Source organism: Bos grunniens, chromosome 4 (genome assembly GCF_055505025.1).
Source record: "Bos grunniens cultivar Pamir isolate PY7600 chromosome 4, Bosgru_T2T1.0, whole genome shotgun sequence".
In the NCBI taxonomy this organism is placed as follows: Eukaryota; Metazoa; Chordata; class Mammalia; order Artiodactyla; family Bovidae; genus Bos; species Bos grunniens.
In genome coordinates, this window is record NC_141168.1 from 46,145,221 (window position 1) to 46,165,963 (window position 20,743).

The window sequence follows — 20,743 nt, forward strand, 5'->3', positions numbered from 1 at the left end:
CATACAGAGTGCATGCTTTCTTAAAGCTAGACAACATGCCAAAATCTAGATTAGCCCAAGTATTTTGGCCTTGGGCAGGTTGATTAAATTCCACTGGGAAAGCGAAAGTGCAAGCAGGCATCTCCCGAGGAGGAGTGAAATGATTAGTACGAGCAAAGTTAGCAATTGCTGTTACAGGCGGAACAGAAGGAAAAACCTCAGATTTGGGCTGTCCGTTGAATGAAATGATCTCCGTTCTAAGTGGCTTAAGTTTTGACACATCCTGTATATATGTCTCTAAGTTGTTTTTCTAAGGATTGTGTCTGATTGAGCATAACATTCTTATATTTCAAAGCACCTTGCATATCTTGTTCCTTATGCTCATATTCATGTAAAGATTGAATAGTTTTTTACTTCCAAATCAACGTTATGCCCTTCAATTTGTTCTATAATAGCCCATATGAGTGACCATGTAACCCTTGCCGATATGCTTGCAAAACATTATTTTTAGCCCTTTTCTATATGTCTAGATTGAGTGTCCCCTCCTCTGGGAACCATGAATTGTTCCAGTAAAATATGATAGCAGTCGTTCAACTGATCTCTTGAAACATTAACACCGTTTTGTTTCAAAAAATGATGCATTATAGACATGAAAGGAATTTTACTGCTATGTTGTCCCATCCTGCTTACCTCTTTCTGCAGGGGCTCGTCACTTTGTTCAAACTTCCTTTCAAGTCCCTGTTCGGGCGCCACTTGTTGGGGATTTTTCTCCCCGGGATTTGGAAGTGACGAACCTGAAAGAATGACACTCGGACAGTCTCTTGCTAGGACTGACAAGTTTATTTCTTCAGTCAAGCCTTTTTATAGAAGCAGGAACAAAGAGCTTAGAGTATACAGCCAGCAGAGCGCGTACGGGGTTAACACATAATCAGTAAAAATATTTCAAGGACAGCGCGCTCTAAGTGACCCATATGCTTAACCCATAACCCGTTTTCTCAAGCAACATCCTTAATATTTATTATTAAATCTTGGCGCTGGGCATAACCAAAGGCAGGAGATGTTTTTCTGCCCGCAGCGCCAAGCCGGGGGTACTTCTGGCCCTTCGCCATTTTCCCAAGGACTTCCTCCAACTGGCTATTTCGTACTGGGCTTCCCAACAATCTGTAATCAGGCTAAAATTCCTGGTGCCAGCTGAGAGGGTTAGGTGCAAGATATGACACATGAAATATTGCCATACACACCAAGATAGTTGCAATTTTATTATTATATTGACAGAATCCTGGAGCACACATATGGGAATTAATTCTAAGGTAGTTGGAATAGCATGGGAGAAATATAATCTTGTTTTGGCTAATTTTTTTGATATGGAGGATCTAAGCAAGATTCTGGGCTTAATATTTTAGCCTAAATAGCTGCTGCTGCTGCTGCTAAGTCACTTCAGCCGTGTCTGACTCTGTGACCCCATAGACAGCAGCCCACCAGGCTCCCCCTCCCTGGGATTCTCCAGGCAAGAACACTGGAGTGGGTTGCCATTTCCTTCTCCAATGCATGAAAGTGAAAAGTGAAAGGGAAGTCGCTCAGTTGTGTCCGACTCCTAGTGACCCCATGGTCTTCAGCTATCAGGCTCCTCTGTCCATGGAATTTGCCAGGCAAGAGTACTGGAGTGGGGTGCCATTGCCTTCTCCGAGCGTAAATAGCTAGGATGGTTCTAAGAGTTTGCCTGATTTGTTTATGTATTTATCTTTGGCTGTGCTGAGTCTCTGTTGCTGTGCACGGACTTTCTCTTGTTGCAAAGCATGGGGGCTACCCTATAGTTGTGGCACATGGGCTTCTCACTGAGCTGGCTTCTCTTGTTGTGAGGCACAGGCTCTAGGTGCATGAGATTCAGTAGTTGTGACTTGCTGGCTCTGGAGTACACACATGGGCTCCAGTAGTTGTGGCATGTGGACTCAGTAGTTGTGGGGCATGGGCTTAGTTGCTCTGCGGCATGTGGAATCTTCCCAGACAAGGGATTGGACCCTGTGTCCCCTGAATTAGCAGGCAGATTCTTATCCACTGCAACACCAGGGAAGTCCTGCTTGGTTTGTTTACTGAAATATGGTCCCAAAGATGACCTTCACTAAATTGGAGTTCGCATTTCAGTAATTCCTTGATGTACTGTAGAGAAAGATAGTCAAAGGCTTAGAAAGATTATAATGCAAGAGTGGATCTGTTATGTAAGACCTATAAACCTAACCTTGAATTATGTTCACAGGAGGGTCCAGGGGACACTCCCTTCGTCTAAGCTCTAAGAAATATATTTGTAAAGGTTTGTAAAGGTGTTCAGTGTCTCTGGAGAGCTCTGTAGTGGCAATTCTTTATAGGTTAGGACTGACAGTGTGATGCTGTCATCAAACTGGACTCCCTGAATTCAAAGAGAATATTGAACTTCTTGGGGGCAGGGACCAAAAGGTGACACTTAATTGCCAGAAATAAGGTGGGTATAGTTACCATATTGGACAGCAGAACGAAAGCAGTAATTGGAATTTGACCCGTAAAAAGAGAGAAAGATCTTTGGTGATCATGGTTTCTGTGAAACTGAAAAGCTGTGGAATATTTTTACAGTCTCCTGTACTCTTACTTGAATTGTTTAAGTGGAAAACTCATACCTAGAAACAAAGGTCTGTCTTGAATAGCAGCAAGAGAGTCATTCCTCTCGATCAACTCCCAAACATGAGCTGGTTTCCAGACACAGAGTACCTTGAATGAGGGAAGGGCAGGTCTCCTTGATAAAGGATCCTTTGACATTGCTAACATTGTATACTGGAAATCTCAGTGTTCCTCAGAAGGACCTATTGCTACTTATTAGGACAATTAGTTGAAGAGGGAGAAATAACCAGTGTTTTGGGGAATTACTGGATAGTGGTTTTATGACAGACCCTTATTCCTACAAATCCAAAATGCCATTGTGGTCCACTAGTCAGGGAAGGGGCTTATGGATGCAAGGTAATCAGTGAAGTTTTGATTTGGATATTAGTGGGATAATGGGTCCTTGAATTCATCCTGTAATTATTTCCCCAGTTTGGGAATGCATAGTCAAAATAGGCATACTCAACATTGGCAGAATCCCCACACTGGCTCCTGACCAATCTGGTAAGGTAGCTATTTTGATAAGAAAAGTCAGGTGGTAGCCCCTAGAACTTATTCTGTCTACCAGAGTCATAAACCAAGACAGTAGTACACATTAGAAGTGATCGTAGAGAATATGGCCACCATAATGTGCTTGAAAAATGGTGACTCACTTCCCCACAACTTGCATACTGGCACAGCAGACAAATGGATCTTAGAGAATGGTAGTGGAAAAGCAGCCACTTAAATGGGTGTTAACTCCAATTCTAGCTGCTGTCCCACATGTGGTTTGTTTTTGGAACAGTCTGACATGCCTTCATAACTTGGTAAGTAGCTTTTATCTGAAAATGCTTTTTTTTTTAACCCTCTATAACAGCTAGTAGAGGCCAGGTAGAGTGGCAAACTGGCCTTTTGAAGAATTTATTACAGCACCAGCTAGATCAGCAGTGCCCAACCTTTTTGGCACTAGGGATTGGTTTTATGGAAGACAATTTTTCCATGGACCAGGGTAGGGGAGATGGTTTCAGGATGATTCAAGTACATTACATTTATTGTGCATTTCATTTCTATTATTGTGACATCAGCTCCACTTCAGATCATCAGGCATTAGAATCCAGAGTTTGGGGATCCCTAAGCTAGATAATAACACATGACATGGCTGAGACAGTATCCTCCAGGATGTGGTATCACATCCAATACATGGTCCTGCTCCTCCCAAAGCCAGGATTGTGGGTCTTGGGATCAAAGAGTGAAAATGAGACTGGTCCTCTCACAGTTCTCCTGGTGATCTATTAGCAAAGTCTTGGTTCCCTGTCCCACTGACTTTAGGCTCTGGTTGTTTAGAGCTCTGAAGGCACTCCCAAGGGTGGAATATTTTCACCAGGGTACATGTACTTGTTCTCTTAATCTGGGAGTTGATACTGGCCATTTGAAGTTTTGTATGCTAGTGAATCAATGGGCAAATAGGGGGCTGCTGTCCTGGTTGGGGCTGTTTATTGCAATTATCAAGAGAACAAAGATATTGCTTTTATGCTGTGGGGGGTTGGGAAGAGTAGGTCTGGAATACAGACATGCTTGGGGTTGCTACTTAGTACCTCTATCACATATGATAGACTTAATGGAAGAATTATTAATAATCTAATGCAAGTGGCCCAGATACTTCAGAAATTAAGATTTGGGTCATCTCTCCATGTGAGGAAACTTGAGCAATCAGATTGCTCCAGAGGCAAAGGGAATATGTAATGTGTAGTGAAAGAAGGAAGATATAATACCAGCTACAACTACATGAGTGCTTCTCAGGTGGCTCAGTGGTAAAGAACCTACCTGTCAATGCAGGAGACGCAGGTTTGATTTCTGGGTCAGGAATATACCCTGGAGAAGGAAATGACAGCCGACTCCAGTATTTTTGCCTGGAAAATCTCATGGACAGAGGAGCCTGGTGGGCTACAGTCCGTGCATGCCAAATTACCTCAGTTGTGTTCAACTCTGTGGAACCTATGGACTGTAGCCCACCAAGTTCCTCTGTCCATGGGATTCTCCAGGCAAAAATACTGGGGTGGGTTGCCATTTCCTCCTCCAGGGGATCTTCCCAACCCAGGGATCAAACTCGGGTCTCTTATGTCTCCTGCATTAGCGGGCAGGTTCTTTACCAAGCACCACTTGGGGGCTATAGTCCTTGGGGTCGCAAAATAGTTGGACAGGACTTAGCAACTAAACAATATGAGCAATAAGAAATGAGAACTGCAATAGTTATGATAATTCCTGCTTATCTTGGTATGAATTTACTTGCATATTTTCTTATCAATTTTAATCTGCATATTAATCCATTTTTTCCCACAGCTTCCTTTTCCATTCCTTTACTATCTAACATAAGACACATTCACAAGAGGTTAACCCTTACTCCTGAGCATCAAATAGGGAGTATGATGCTGACCTCTTGGCTCATCTTGTTGGAACTGTGCTTGCAGATTCTCCAGATCTCCTCTTTCACTGTTTCTGAGTCCTAGGCCAGACCTGTGTGTAGCTCTTTGGTGAAGGGTGCCAGCTTCATATGTAGGTCACCAGTGCAATTGAGGTTAGAAACATTGAGAGACAGACATGCATTACAATGGCTTCATTGATCTAAAATTGTTTTTGCATATTTTAGTCTCTCTTTTTCTTAATTTTGGATCTAGTGTTTCTTCCGCACTGTGGGCCTTGCTGACCTATAGTGACTTTGGGCTCACCAACAAATGCAGCATCAACAGTCATCAGTAGATTTCTTCATTCAGATCAGATCAGATCAGATCAGTCACTCAGTCGTGTCCGACTCTTTTTGACCCCATGAATCGCAGCACGCCAGGCCTCCCTGTCCATTACCAACTCCCGGAGTTCACTCAGACTCACATCCATCGAGTCCGTGATGCCATCCAGCCATCTCATCCTCTGTCGTCCCCTTCTCCTCTTGCCCCCAATCCCTCCCAGCATCAGAGTCTTTTCCAATGAGTCAACTCTTCGCATGAGGTGGCCAAAGTACTGGAGTTTCAGCTTTACCATCATTCCTTCCAAAGAAATCTCAGGGCTGATCTCCTTCAGAATGGACTGGTTGGATCTCCTTGCAGTCCAAGGGACTCTCAAGAGTCTTCTCCAACACCACAGTTCAAAAGCATCAATTCTTCGGCGCTCAGCCTTCTTCACAGTCCAACTCTCTTCATTAGGTCCCCTTATTTCCTTGGGCTCCAAAATCACTTGGATGGTGATTGTAACGATGAAATTAAAAGATGCTTTCTCCTTGGAAGAAAAACTATGACAAACCTAGATAGCATATTAAAAAGCAGAGAGATCAGTTTGCTGACAGAGGACCATATAGTTAAAATTATGGTTTTTCCAGTAGTCATGTATGGATGTGAGGATTGGACCATAAAGAAAGTTGAGTGATGAATTGATGGTTTCAAACTGTTGTGATGAAGACTCTTGAGTCCCTTGAACAGCAAGGAGATCAAACTAGTCAATCTTTAAGGATTTCATCCCTGAATATTCATTGGAAGGACTGACACTGAAGCTGAAACTCCAATCCTTTGGCCATCTGATGTGAAGAGCCGACTCATTGGAAAAGACTCTGATGTTGGGAAAGATTGAGGCAGGAGGAGAAGGGGTTGACAGAGGATGAGATGGTTGGATGGTATCACTGACTCAATGGACACGAGTTTGAGCAAACTCTGGAAGGTAGTGAAGGGCAGGGAAGCCTGGTGTGCTGCAGTCCACGGGGTTGCAAAGAGTTGGACACAACTTAATGACTGACCAACAACAACTGTTTGTGGAGCTCGTCCCAGCCTTTTCCTTCTGGACTTATATGCCCCTGTCTTCTCCCAAAGTTGGGTAAAGTCCCATATCTATGCTATGCTATGCTATGCTAAGTCACTTAAGTCATGTCCGACTCTGTGGGACCCCATAGATGGCAGCCCACCAGGCCCCGCCATCCCTGGGATTCTCCAGGAAAGAACACTGGAGTGGGTTGCCATTTCCTTCTCCAATGCATGAAAGTGAAAAGTGAAAGTGAAGTCGTTCAGTCGTGTCCGACTTTTAGCGACCCCATGGACTGCAGCCTACCAGGGTCCTCCGTCCATGGGATTTTCCAAGCAAGAATACTGGAGTGGGGTGCCATTACCTTCTCCGAAAGTCCCATATCTACAACCTCCTAATTAATAACACTCAGATTGCTGGAACCCTAACAGAGCAGTCATTCTGATCGTTAATATTAACATTTATCATGTTATCAGTGTTGCTGCAGTTTTACTCTTTCTAGTGCTGAAATTTAAACTATAAAAAAATTGATGTTTTGAGTACTGTATTCAGATTTGGGTTTAATTAAAATATTGTTAGCTTTAAGAAAATGCTCTGCATTTATAATTGTGAGTCTCACATTGGGTTTTATTAATTCTTCATCCCTCACCTACTAAATCAAACACAATTGAACACAATTCAAAATAGAAACAGGATTTTTTTCTTTAATTCTCATTCCCTGGAACCAACACTGGATTGTGATTTTCTCTTTTAGTTATGTTGTTGACTTTTGGGTGAATCTGTATGTATTTTTTAAGGTTGACATTGAGTCCAGTATTACAGGATCATCGGGAGAAAGTGTCAGCTTTGCTGTGGGGGCTTTTTGTACCTAAATTGTTAGAGCATATTTAAATGTTAGTAGTTCTCCTAAGTACATGCATTTCATTGTGCCTGGAGCGTAGTATTTTTGCTAGGCCATGGACCACACATTATAAAAAGAGATGAAGAGAATTTCTTTATGCTTTCATCCACTATAGATTTAACATGTTACATTACATGCTTTAAAATGTAATAGATTGTAATACTTCCCTCCTCTGTATCTTTCAACTAGGAAGAAATATAAAAAAAATAGGCTTATTTGGGTACTGGAGAGAGAATCTCAGGTAGCTTCATCACAGCAGAATCTACTTTTGACTCAAAACTGCTATATTCACATTATATTGTAATAAAACAATTGGGCTATGTGGAAGTTGTTAAATAAATGTTATAATGTAGGGATCCTAATGGTGATCAGAGTTATATCAGATAAGCTTATTATGATTTATTTGCACAAAACTTTATATAGTTTATTTGCACAAAACTTCAATAGCCTCTGTATATCATTGTGAATCATACTTAATCATATGAGAAATTAAAAAAATTACATTCTATTGCATGGAGCTTTATGTAACATTTTACCTTGGACTACAAAGAAAAGATAAAAGATTTATTATTTTTCTAAAAGGTAAAGTTTGAGACAGTTTTTAAGAGGTCAGGGAATGTATTATTTTTGCCATGCATATAGGAAAGAAAAATGTCTGCTTTGCACATTCAGAATGGAAGTCCTTCAAATGTCAGAAAAAGCATTTCTTGAGCTTTGGCCTGATTAGATGCAATGCTCATTTGATGTAGCATTCAACCATTTACTGTGAGAACCTGGCTGGATGGAATTCATATAAAAAACAATAAAAGTATAAAAAAACCCCATAATAATAGTTGTCTGTAATGTTTATTAAATTGGTCAAGGACTTGAAAGTAATATCTTTGATAGGTCAGGTCATAAATTCTCTAAATTTGACAGTCCACTCAAAAGAAAAATGCAGGCTTTCAGACAGCTGCCTACTGTTCAAGAATTTTTGTCAGTGACTAATCTTACCTTGTGATTTAGGAGATGCTAGGGATTACATGAGGTTTAAGTCAGGCCAGCCTCCATTACTTTATCTCCTGTATCCTCTTTTCAGTAGCTGCCATCAAGAAGTTCCAGAAATATTCCCAGGGTATAATCAGTCAGGCAGCCCATCTTGTCCTTTCAGCTGGCTGTGAGGTCATTCTGGGGAAAATGAAGGCTTTAGAGGATAAGGCCATGCATTGCAGAAAGCATTAAAAAAAGGTGTCTCCTCATGTGCTAAAATATATTTTACTAAAATGATAAACTTAATTTCCCAAATTGCAGATGTTGGACTTTATCCTCTCTGGGCTTACACAGATTGTGAAAACATGATTGCTTTTCTGGGCAGATTCTTGCTTCCTGTTCATCTTTTCAAGCTCTGAGATGAGAGGAAAATTAAAATCTTATTCCATTTTCTTCCCATTTCAATACTAACAGTATATGAATCCGTTTCTGTTATGATAGATCAACTTACTTTTATAACAACCATTTTATACCTGAATTCTCTCTGTTTTGCACACATACATCCTGCTCTTTCTTTCTTTTTTCTCAAAAGGAAGCACTGGAAAATCATGTGTATTATCTTCTTGCAGATAAATCAAGTATACATGTGCTGAAAGATAGTCCTAGTGTTTACTTCATCCACTTTAATACATGGGTTGCTTCATAGGTAGGGTCTTGTTTATCCCTTTTATATATAGTAGTGTGTCTCTGCTAATCTCAAATTCTTAATTTACCCCTCCCCCATCCCCATTTCCCTTTTGACAAGCAGAAGTTTGTTTTCTATGTCTGTGTGTCTTTTTCTGTTTTGTAAATAAGTTCACTGGTATGATACTTTTGATTCCACATTTAAGCCATATCATATAATATTTGTCTTTGTCTGACTTACTTCATTTAGTATGATAATCTCTAGATCATCCACATTGCTGCAAATGGCATTATTTCGTTCTTTTTTTATGGCTGAGTAGTAAGGAATTTCGGAGAAGGCAATAGCACCCCACTCCAGTACTCTCGCCTGGAAAATCCCATGGACGGAGGAGCCTGGTAGGCTCCAGTCCATAGGGTCCCTAGAGTTGGACATGACTGAGTGACTTCACTTTCACTTTTCACTTTCATGCATTGGAGAAGGAACACTCCAGTGTTCTTGCCTGGAGAATCCCAGGGACGGGGAAGCCTGTGGGCTGCCGTCTATGGGGTCGCACGGAATCAGACACGACTGAAGTGACTTAGCAGTAGCAGCAGCAGCAATAAGGAATTTGTTCCTTTTTATTGTTGAATAGTATCCTGTGGTATGGATTTGTCAGTTTGTTTACTCATTCTACAGTTGAGGAATGTTTGGGTTGCTTCTGTGTTTTGATGATTATGAATAAAGCCACATAAAGTATTTGTGCAAGCTTCAGTGTGAACACAGGTTTTCATTTCTCTTGATCTACAGTCTGTCATAGATAATACTTGTGATTTTAATAATATCACACAACTTTACATGTAATGCAAAGATCCTCCAGTAATGTATCACTAATCCTCCCTTCCATCTTTCATGCTTCAGCTTCCCAAGTGGCTCAGTGGGAAAGAATCCCCTGCAGTGCAGGAGACATAGCTTCTATCCCTGATTTGGGAAGATCCCCTGGAAAAGGAAATGGCATACTGCTCCAGTATTTTTGCCTGGGAAATCCCATGGGTAGAAGAGCCTGGCGAGCTACAGTCCATGGGGTTGCAAAGAGTCAGACACAACTTAGCGACTGAGCACACACGCATACTTTTATTGTCTATGCTGGGATTCCACAAGACATGTCTATCATTTTGCTTTAGACAATCATTAGACTTTGGAAACATGTGAAACTTCATTTTTAGATAAACTTTGTTTATACCGATTTTATGGACCTCCCTGGCAGCTCAGATGATAAAGATCTGCCTGCAATGTGGGAGCGGAGAAGGCAATGGCACCCCACTCCAGTACTCTTGCCTGGAAAATCCCATGGATGGAGGAGCCTGGTAGGCTGCAGTCCACGGGGTCGCTAAGATTCGGACACGACTGAGCGATTTTACTTTCACTTTTCACTTTCATGCATTGGAGGAGGAAATGGCAACCCACTCCAGTGTTCTTGCCTGGAACATCCCAGGGACGGCGGGGCCTGGTGGGCTGCCGTCTATGGGGTCGCACAGAGTCGGACACGACTGAAGCGACTTAGCAGCAGCAGCAGCAGCAGCAATGTGGGAGACTGGGGTTCAAACCATGGTTTGGGAAGATCTCCTGGAGAACAGAATGGCAACCCCCTCCAGCATTCTTGGTTGGAGAATTCCATAGGCAGAGGAGCCTGTCGATCTACAGTCCATGGGGTCGCAAATGGACATGACTGAGCGACTGATATGCACACACATGCCAGTTTTAGTGCTTTTTATTTATTGTGTAGATCAAAGTTTCTTTCTGGCATTGTTACTTTTACCTGAAGAAATTAATCTTTCTTATAGTGTAGGTCTGCTAGTAACAGACTTTGCTTACATTTATTTGAGAAGTGTTTCTCCTTCATTTTGTAAGATATTGGATTGGTCAAAAGGTTCCTTTTTTGTAACGTCTGGCTTCCCAGGTGGCTCAGTGGTGAAGGATCTACTTGTCAATTCAAGAGACTTGAGAGATATGGGTTCAATCCCTGGGTCGGGAAGATCCCCCGGAGTAGGAAATGGCAACCCACTCCAGTATTCCTGCCTGGAAAATCCCATGGACAGAGGAGCCTGGCCGGCTACAGTCCATGGGGTCACAGAGTCAGACATGACTTAGCAACTCAATAGCAGCAGCAGCAGCCGTAACATCCTGTGGAAAAACCTGAACGAACTTTTCAGCCAACCCAATATATTCACACAGATATGATTCAGTGCTGAGTTTCTTTTCTCCTTCAGCACTTTAAAGATGTCATTCCATTAACAGGTATATTTGATATAAAATTTGACTTATAATAGTGTTTAATAGCTAAAATGAGTAGAAAAGGGAATACAGGACTTGCTACAACTGTAGAGCCCAGGGAGCAAAGTCAAAGAAGGAACAAGGGACGGAAGCCATTGCTTCCCACACAAGATATGCAGACATCACGGGAAAGGTGTGGCTGTAGATCACTAGATAGTGGAGACGTTCTCTCTGGCGATGAAGGATGAAGCAATCTTCAGAAAGCTGCTCTCTGAGGTGTCAGAGAAACTGGCTGGAGAGTGAGCTCCCTTCGGGCCTGCTGCCATATCAGAGAAAGGGAAAAGGTCACCCTAGAACTGGAAAAAGAAGCCCGTTTCTGTGCTGTTTCTTCCAATGTCTCTCTAACCCTCTTGGTTGACAGAGCCTAACATTGTGCCAGCTAACAGAGGAGAGATATTCAGAGGGGTTTTGCATGCTAAGTTGCTTCAGTCGTGTCTGACTCTTTGTGACAATATGGACTGTAGCCTGCCAGGCTCCTCTGTCTATGGAATTCTCCAGGCAAGAATACTGGAGCAGCTTGTCATTTCCTTCTCCAGGGGATCTTCCTGACCCAGAGATAAAAACAGTATGTTTCCTGCATCACAGGTGGGTTCTTTACCACTAGCGCCACCTGGGAAGCCGATAGGGGTTTTGCTTTACTATAAAAATGAAAGTGAGGAAAAATACTTTCAACTCCTTAGTAGAGTATGGGGGGAGGTATATAGGATTCCAGTTTGGGTAATGCTGCAACCCCCTTCGGTCTGCTGCGAAAGTCCATCCTGAGTACACAGCACTGTGTGTTATGCTCCATCTTTCCAGAATCTCTTTACACATCACCTTGTAACTGTTTACATCTGTGTCCCTGATAGGCTGTAAAGAACTCTTTCACTTATCTCATATTGTAGGCACCTGAAGTGGTTGGCTCTCATTCAACATCTGTGAGTGAATTAGTTCACAGTCCAGAAAGATCAGAGCTGAACATAGAATTCAAAATTAGATTATGCAGCATATTGTGTAGCATGCATTGTATTTTGTAGTGTGTAATAAAAATAAAAAATAAAATCAGAAAAAGAGAAAAAAAGAATTCAAAATTAACAACTGCAGGACCTACTGGCTGTCATACCACTGTGTTCTCATAATAGGGCTTCTGGCAGAACATTCAGGTCAAGTTGAAATAAGAAAGAATCAGAGTAACAAAGGGTAGAGTAAAGTGGTTTCAATCTCAAGCTGAGTTATTTTCAGTTCAGTTTAGAGCTCTAGGAGATGATGTTTATTAGTCCTTCGATATAATCTAAACTGGCCAATTCCATTTTGGGGAAAAAGTGGCATTTAAGTTGCCAATTTTGCTGCAGTCAGCTTCACGTCTGATACCTCTTGATCAGAATATAGTGACGGGTTGCACCTAAGCTGGCAAACTGCTTGGAAGTAGAAGCTGCTAATATGCATTTGTTCTGTTGAGCTGTATTTCCCCTGTAACTCTGTGTTCTAGACTCTGCAGTGATTGCATATGCCCTCTGGGGAAGCTCAGAGTACTGACTTGAATCTGTGGAGTTTCGCTTGACTGGGGGTCTAGCCACCTTGGAAAGCACACAAACATCTATTTCCAAGTGCTTTATTGTGCCAGCAGGGAGGTCATCGAGGAGGCTGCTGCTTACAATTGTAAAGTTGAAATTCTGCATTACTTTGGGAAAAAAAGAGCAATTACTTTCCTTGAAACATCCAATTGAGCCAAACGTTTTGACCTCCGGTATAAAAGTATAGTCGTGGCAGACACTTTTCCTTGTCTGAAAGCATTCTCCTTTTTCCTTTGTTAACAATGCCCTGATTCTGTTCAGGCCTCAGTGAACCAGTGTCAGGTGAAGCTGGTTTGTCCGACCCAACGTGATAATCTCACGTTCTTTGCCAGTGATTGGTCGCAGGGTGAGCATATGATTTACTTCTAACCAATGAGAAATAACAGGGTCATCTGCTGGGGTAGTATTTAAGGAAAATGCTTTTCTCCTTGATGAGAGAGGTGGCTGCACGAGGGCGTGGTGCTTCCCCCCTTCTTTCCTCTTCCTTTGGACACTGGTGCCTGAAATGCATTCCCTGCCCCTCTGCTGCCCTGGGAAGACTGTGTACTCATACCTCATCTCTCAGTGGGATATCCTGCTTGAAGATGGAGGCCAGCACCTTGAGGCTGTAAGGAGAAGGGTAAGCAAATCAGTCTCTTGGACCCAGGGGCTTGGTGTCTTTGTGCTATTGAAACAGTCCTAGAATTGTGACTTCAAGCTTCTTGTTACATGACTTTATCATTTAAGCTTCAGATGATCAAGTATTTTGTTACTTATGGTGGAAAGCATTCTGACCATGGGATCATTGCTTCATATAGATATTTGGTTTCCTTCTGTCCTTCTGTTTGCTTGAATAGAATGGGAACCTCACCGTATAGCTTACAATTGAGTTTCAGTAAAAAGTTAAAGTTGCTACATCTTTTGAAATTTTTAAAATTCTCCACCATCTTTAGAAGATGGAGTCAGTACAAAGTAATTATCTAATTAAGCATTTCTGGACAGTCTTATCATTCAGTGAAGATGTGTTCAAATGATGAGCCCATAAGCCATTATTTATTTTCCATGGTTACATTTAAACATTGCTATTCGTGTCCTTAGAGTCTAAAGTGACAAGAAAGAAATAGAGAAATGAATAATTAGAATCTAGTATTTCACTTGCTGTTAGCAAGAATGTGTGCGTGTGCATGCTTGCCAATTAAGGCAACTTTAATACTTTGAATATACCTTCACTTCGGCCCTATTTCATGTAATACTTGTTCCAAGATTTCCTTTTATTTTTAAGGGAATGCACTAGTTTTCCAAAGCCTTTGGAGACCACTGTAAATAACTGACACCCTGACAAATGCCTGGCTGGTGTGCAGAGAGCAGAGTGTGGTGGGCGCGTGGTGGGGTCACACGCTCATTACTGTCACCTGCTGGTGGCCCAGCTGCACCTGGAGGTCCAGGAGGAAAATCCTTTCCCTCCATTATGTATGCTTAAAACAGGACAAGTACCTTTTGAATATTTGGAAGATTTATTATTCTGCTAGATATAGATGGCCCCCATTGATATCTTAAACCCTGGCGAGAAAGCTGCATGGTCCTTGGTATTGATATTAAGGCAGAGTTATTTACATTGAAATGCATTCTGTTTTATATCCCCCCCCCCCTTTGGTATGCATGCTCTTTCTTCAAGTAGCTGGAGTATTCTGCAATATGCAGTGTGTCTATAAATACTTCAGTTTTGGAAACAAAAATATTCAGTGCCCTTTTTGTTTTTGTGGGTCAAGGTTACCAGTGGCTCTGTATGGCTCTCCAAACCTTCTAAGGATAGTTGGTTAATTAGGGAGTTGAAGTAGAGTTCACAGTGATGTTAGTTTGACACATCTTTGCTCAGGTTTCATTTGGGGAAAATTCTCAGAATTACTTAACACGTACTTTCATTCTAGTCTCTGACCACATGAACTTCCTTATTAATTATGACTTTGAGGCATATGCTTATAGATTTTACACAGATTTAAAATGCACAGTATTTTTTAACGAGAGAAAATTTATATTTCATAATAATCCTGTGTATATCTAGCACTTAACATAGGAAGTAGGAAATGCTAGAGGCCATTCATTCCACTTCATTTCCATTGCCTCTATCTTCAGTGACACCTGATGGAGTAGGGTGCAGTTTTAAATTTTTATTGGAGTATAGTTGATTGCTAATGTTTTAGTTTCAGGTAAAAATATACAATAATTTTTAAGAGAATTTTTTATTAATAAAATATGCATAGGAATATCTCAGATATAGTTGATACTTCTAGTCCATTATCTCTAAGGGGTAATTAACTATTGAGTGTTAGCAATTTGAATATCATACTAAGTTTTTAGAGCTTTCATTGAGTTTTAACCTGAATATTACTACTTCAGGCTAAAATAGAGTGATAGTCTTTATTTTTGATGTCTAAACATGTCTAATGATCTCTTTTCTCTTAAAAGGGGGCTGTGAGTTTCCAAATAAAGTGGTAGTTAAGTTTGAGAGAATGGGCAAGCATCCCCACTATACTAAACACCATAAATAATGTAAATAAATAAAGTAGGAGAGGCTACACCCGTGCTTTTGGAAGGAAAATGGAGAGTTGGGTTTTACTAGGAAGAATGAAAGAATGTGGTAAAGTGAGAAAGAAGTTCAAAGAGATGATATGATGACTTAAGAATTTTCATTTTTAACATTATTTTTCCATTTGTTGTTAGTTGCTAAGTTGTGTCCTGTTCTTTTGTGAGCTCATGGACTGTAGCTCGCCAGGCTTCTCTGTCCATGGGATTTCCCAGGCAAGAATACTAGAATGAGTTGCCATTTCATTCTCCAGGGGATCTTCCCAATTGATCCAAGGATCGAAACTGCATCTTCTTCATTGCAGGTGGATTCTTTACTGCTGAGCCACTGGGGAAGCCATTTTTGTATATAATTTGATGCTTACCACAAGCCCTTTTTGGGGCTTGAGATAGAGGCTGTTTACTTAGTATTATGGGCGTATTTCAGAAATGGATATAGTTACTCCAATGAATGCCAACTATATAGTTGCACTGCCTTCTTGTAGGAAGTCTCAGTGCTGAGAGCTCAGAACTTGGGGTATAACGTAATAGAGGCTGCAAATGTATCTGCTCTACTTCTGTCCTTTTGATTCTTGAGCCAATAAATGCATTGTTTTAGTTTTCATTATTATTTTTGTTGGCCCCCTAGTTTATGCAATATTCTATCCATTTTTGTCATGGTTATAATTATTTGAAACTATCAAGGCAGGGTTGAGTAAGTGCTTAAAGTATAAATTCAAAAATGCCAAACTAGATGGAAATCTCTTGACTCTATTTCTTTTTTTTTTTTTTTAATACTTTCACCTTTTATTTATTTATTTTTTTGTATCTAATTTTATTTTATTTTTAAACTTTACATAATTGTATTAGTTTTGCCAAATATCTATTTCTTATAAAATACTTTCTTTCCTGTTAGTGTTGTGTGTTTGGGGCAAAATCATTTCCCAACTCAGTCATCAACCTGACTTCTCATTCTGTCCTCAGACCACCCCTATTTTATGTCCCTTCCTATTCCTTCACCAAAATAATAGATGACCAATGCTCCTGTTTTTAAAGCCAGGAGACAATTTTAAGTCATGTTCCTTGTATTCCTGGCTGCTTTTAACCAGTTGAACTTCCACTCATCCTCAAGATGCTCTCTTCTCTTAGCTTTGAACACCATGATCACACTTTCTCCTTCTATTCTTGAACCTTTATATTTTGGAAGGTTTCATGACTACCGTTTTGCTGCTCACTTTGCAGTCCCCCCCCACCGCCAGGTGATTCTGACTACTTGCTCAGGTTTCAACACTATATTTTCATACCTCCCAAATTCATATAGAAGTCTTGTGAGCTTCACATTTTTATATCTAACCTGTGACATTTCTTTTTGCTGCTACTGCTAAGTCACTTCAGTCGTATCCAACTCTGTGCGACCCTATAGACGGGGCAGCCCACCAGGCCCCCCCGTCCCTGGGATTCTCCAGGCAAGAACACTGGAGTGGGTTGCCATTTCCTTCTCCAATGCATGAAAGTCACTCAGTTGTACTGACTCTTTACGACCCCATGGACTGCAGCCTACCAGGCTCCTCCGTCCATGGGATTTTCCAGGCAAGAGTACTGGAGTGGGGTGCCATTACCCTCTCCGGACATCTCTGTTTCAGTTCAGTTCAGTCGCTCAGTCGTGTCCAGCTCTTTGTGACCCCATGAATCGCAGCACGCCAGGCCTCCCTGTCCATCACCAACAAATAACTTTCCTCTTAACTGAAACTGAATTTTTGATTTTGTAGTTTTGGATTTATTCTTCTTCCAGTTTTCTGTATCTCAGCAAATTCTGCTAATCTTTGCATTTTCTCTTGTTGGAAATGAAGGATCCAACCTTGACGCCAATTTCCCCCGTGCTCTTCCTATGAGTGCATCACCAAATTCCATAGATTTTGCTGCCAAAATGTGTCTGGAATCCGACCATTTTATCCACTGCCGCCATTAGGGTACTTAAAACTAGAAGTGTGTCCCCTTTAGCTGCTTCATTAGCTTCCTGTTGATCTTTTTCACCTCTAATCTTGCTCAGTGATAAAGAATCTGCCTGCCAATGCAGGAGATCCCCAGGTTAGGAAGATCCCATGGAGAAGGAAATGGCAACCCACTCCAGTATTCTTATCTGGAAAATCCCATGGACAGAGGAGTCTGGTGGGCTACTGTCCATGGGGTCGCAAAAGAGTTGGACATGACTTGGTGACTAAACAACAACAACCTCTATTCTTGTCCAATTGGAATCCATCTCCAGAAACCCAGGCAAAGAAATCTATCTTGGAGTCAAATTTTGTAACCTGCTTTTGGGTTATTCTGGGTTCTCCAATGAGTAGGCACCAATATACAATTAAATGTGTGCTGATTTTATTAGGAAAACTCTTAAGAGAAAAATTGGGAATGGAGCTGGGGAAGGTTAATGGGTCATCAGACTATGATACAGGCTTATCCCAAGAGAAGGAAAGAGGGGAAAAAGGTTTGGTGTCAGAGTCTAAGGGCTGTAGTCAGTTTAATATGTCAAGGTTATGGAAGTGTCTTTAAGTCAAAATTGCATGTCAAGTGTCTATGTCTCCCCAAATTGATCTGCTGCACTTTCGTGGTTTTGAAGCAGTCTATGGAAACATGTTCAGGGTGTATACTGCTGTGGTTAATAGAACGTTGCAGCTGAGGTCTTTGGACAATGACCCCGGGTCATTGGTCTCACCACCTATAGTTGGAGAGCTGTGAGCTACATTCTCATGGCTGCCTGTATGAGTTTCCTAGCACTGCTGTTAACAAATTACCACAAACAGACTTAGAACAACAGGAATTATTCTCTCACAGGCAAGAGGGCCAAGATCAAGATGTCAGCAGAAGTTGGTTCCTTCTTGAGGCTCTGAGGGAGAAACCATCTCATGCCTCCCTCCTAGCTTCTGGTAGTTGCTGGCAATCCTTTGAATTCTTTGGCTTGTAGATATGTGATTCTAATGCTTGGTACTATCTTCACACTGCTTTCCCTGTTTTTCGAGTGTGTGTCATCTGGTATTCTTATAAGGACAAAAGTCATTGGATTTAGGGCCCACCCTGGTCCATTATGATCTCATCTTAACTAGGGATCTACAAAAACCCTATTTCCTAACAGGTCACATTCTGAGTTTTGAGATGGACATGAATTTATGGGGAAACTTAGTCAATCTGTTATATTGACATACCTCCTTAAACCTTAAGTACGAGCACAAATAAATGAAAATCAGTGAGTTTTAATGAAAATGAGTCATATAAAAGATGCAGTTAAGATGATGTAGGAAGGAAAGAGAATGCCTTGAGTCAGTGGGAACACCAGCAAAAAAGACTCTGGAAGTCCTTGAGATAGAATATGAAAATTCTGAATGGAGTGGGATAGGTTATTTAAAATGAAAATATGCAGAACCTGATAACTAAGTGGAGGAAAAGGTGTAAATGACTAATCTGATTGACACACAGGTTTGGAGGAAAAGATATTGTTGAGTAAGACAGCACACAGAGGAGTTCTCAGCAAACAGATTGAGTATGGGATGTTTTGAATTTGTGGAGGTGAAAGATATCTGGAGGAAATAGCTAAGAATAGATGAGTAACATGGGTTTAGATTAAAGATGTTTGAAATAATAAAGAAGGAGCTCCCAAAAGAAAGAAAGATTGAGGTTTATTCATCTTACCAGTCTTGGATTAGAGACTAGTTAGTATCCCCCTTCCCTAGTCATGTAGGCACATGGTTGAAAGGTGAAAAGTCATCTTTGCCCTTCTGTTTATAGCTTATCTATAAAACAAGGCAAGGCAGCAAACACAAACCAGTTACTAAACTGGAGATGAGGATTCAGGGTTCCTATAAAGCAATTTAATGGTTCTTGAAAGGATCCCTGGGCAGTGATCAGAGGCATCTTTAATTCCCTGTATTTCTGCACTGTAGAATTATGCAGACTCTGATGTCCAGTGCAAAATCCTAACACAGATCTGCTCAGCGGATTTCAAGTGAAGCAAAGCTCTGTTTCCCTGTGTATGTATATTTTGCACAACAGGGAGGCCTGGTGTGCTGCGATTCATGGGGTCGCGAAGAGTTGGACACGACTGAGCGACTGAACTGAGCTGTTTTGTCGTATTTTCTTCCATGGTACTTCTTTTTATATGTTCTTGATCAGAGCAAGGTCTACATCATTTTTCAGCCTTGGCCTGATTGATTCTTTGAGTGTTGGGGGAACCATCTACTGTGTGGTAAAATGTTTGGCAGCTTCTCTGCCCAGTAGGGCCATTAACACACCCCCTCCCCCAGATGTGACAACACTTATCTCCAGATGTTGTCAAGTGTTCCATGGGATGAAAGTTATCCCTGGTTGAGAACCTTGGGTTTAAATCATAACTGTCACACTCCAGATGTACTTGGTCTCTGTGTTGGCCCTGCAATCATCAGGGCCAATGGTGTGGATGTACTTAAGGGACAGAGTCCTATGCTATGTTCTGATAATGGACTCCTGGATGCTGCTGCTAAGTCGCTTCAGTCGTGTCCAACTCTGTGCAACCTTATAGACAGCAGCCCACCAGGATCCCCTGTCCCTGGGATTCTCCAGGCAAGAACACTGGAGTGGGTTGCCATTTCCTTCTCCAATGCATGAAAGTGAAAAGTGAAAGTGAAGACACTCAGTCGTGTCCGACTCTTAGCGACCCCGTGGACTGCAGCCTACCAGGCTCCTCCATCCATGGGATTTTCCAGGCAAGAGTACTGGAGTGGGGTGCCATTGCCTTCTCTGCCTGGATGCAAAGGTGGTAAAAAAGACAAGCTGATCCTGAAATACAGTTCACCTGAAGTTTTTTTTGGATTCTTTAAGATTTAAAAAATGCTTAGGATTGCTATGGGCTTTCCCTGTGGTTCAGCTGGTAAAGGATTTGCCAGCAATATGGGAGACCTGGGTTCGATCCCTGGGTTGGGAAGATCCCCTGGAGAAGGGAAAGGCTACCCACTCTAGTATTATGGCCTAGAGAATCCCAAGGACTGTATAGTCCATGGGGTCGCAAAGAGTAGGACACAACTGAGTGACTTTCACTTATGAGCTTCCCTGGTGGCTCAGATGGTAAAGCGTCTGCCCACAATGCGGGAGACCCAGGTTTGATCCCTGGGTTGGCAAGATCCCATGGTGAAGGAAATGGCAGCCCACTCCAGTACTCTTCCCTGGAGAAGCCCATGGATGGAGGAGCCTGGTAGGCTACAGTACCTGGGGTCGCAGAGTCGGAAATCGCTGAGCGACTTCACTTTCACTTTAGGATTGTTATAAATCAGTATTTATGAAAAAGTAAAAGTGCATTTAGAATAGTTTTGTGTACCTGATTAAATACCTTGTTTTTGTTTTGTATAAAAATCAAACATGCTAACATAATGAAGGAAACGGGTTAAATTA

General features: G+C 41.5%; 1 long non-coding RNA gene across 16 annotated transcripts in view; it reads left to right on the forward strand.

The window, feature by feature from the left end:
• The first annotated feature begins 13,141 nt into the window (after nt 1-13,141).
• Nucleotides 13,142-20,743, forward strand: part of LOC147374048 (uncharacterized) — a 364,526-nt gene continuing 356,924 nt past the window's right edge. For 14 of the 16 annotated variants that reach the window (XR_015162378.1, XR_015162372.1, XR_015162377.1 and 11 more), the window contains exon 1: nt 13,191-13,406. This is a non-coding gene — a long non-coding RNA (uncharacterized LOC147374048). Of the gene's footprint in view, nt 13,407-20,743 lie in introns of all 16 variants that reach the window. The other 2 variants (XR_015162370.1, XR_015162371.1) reach the window with 2 other exon arrangements.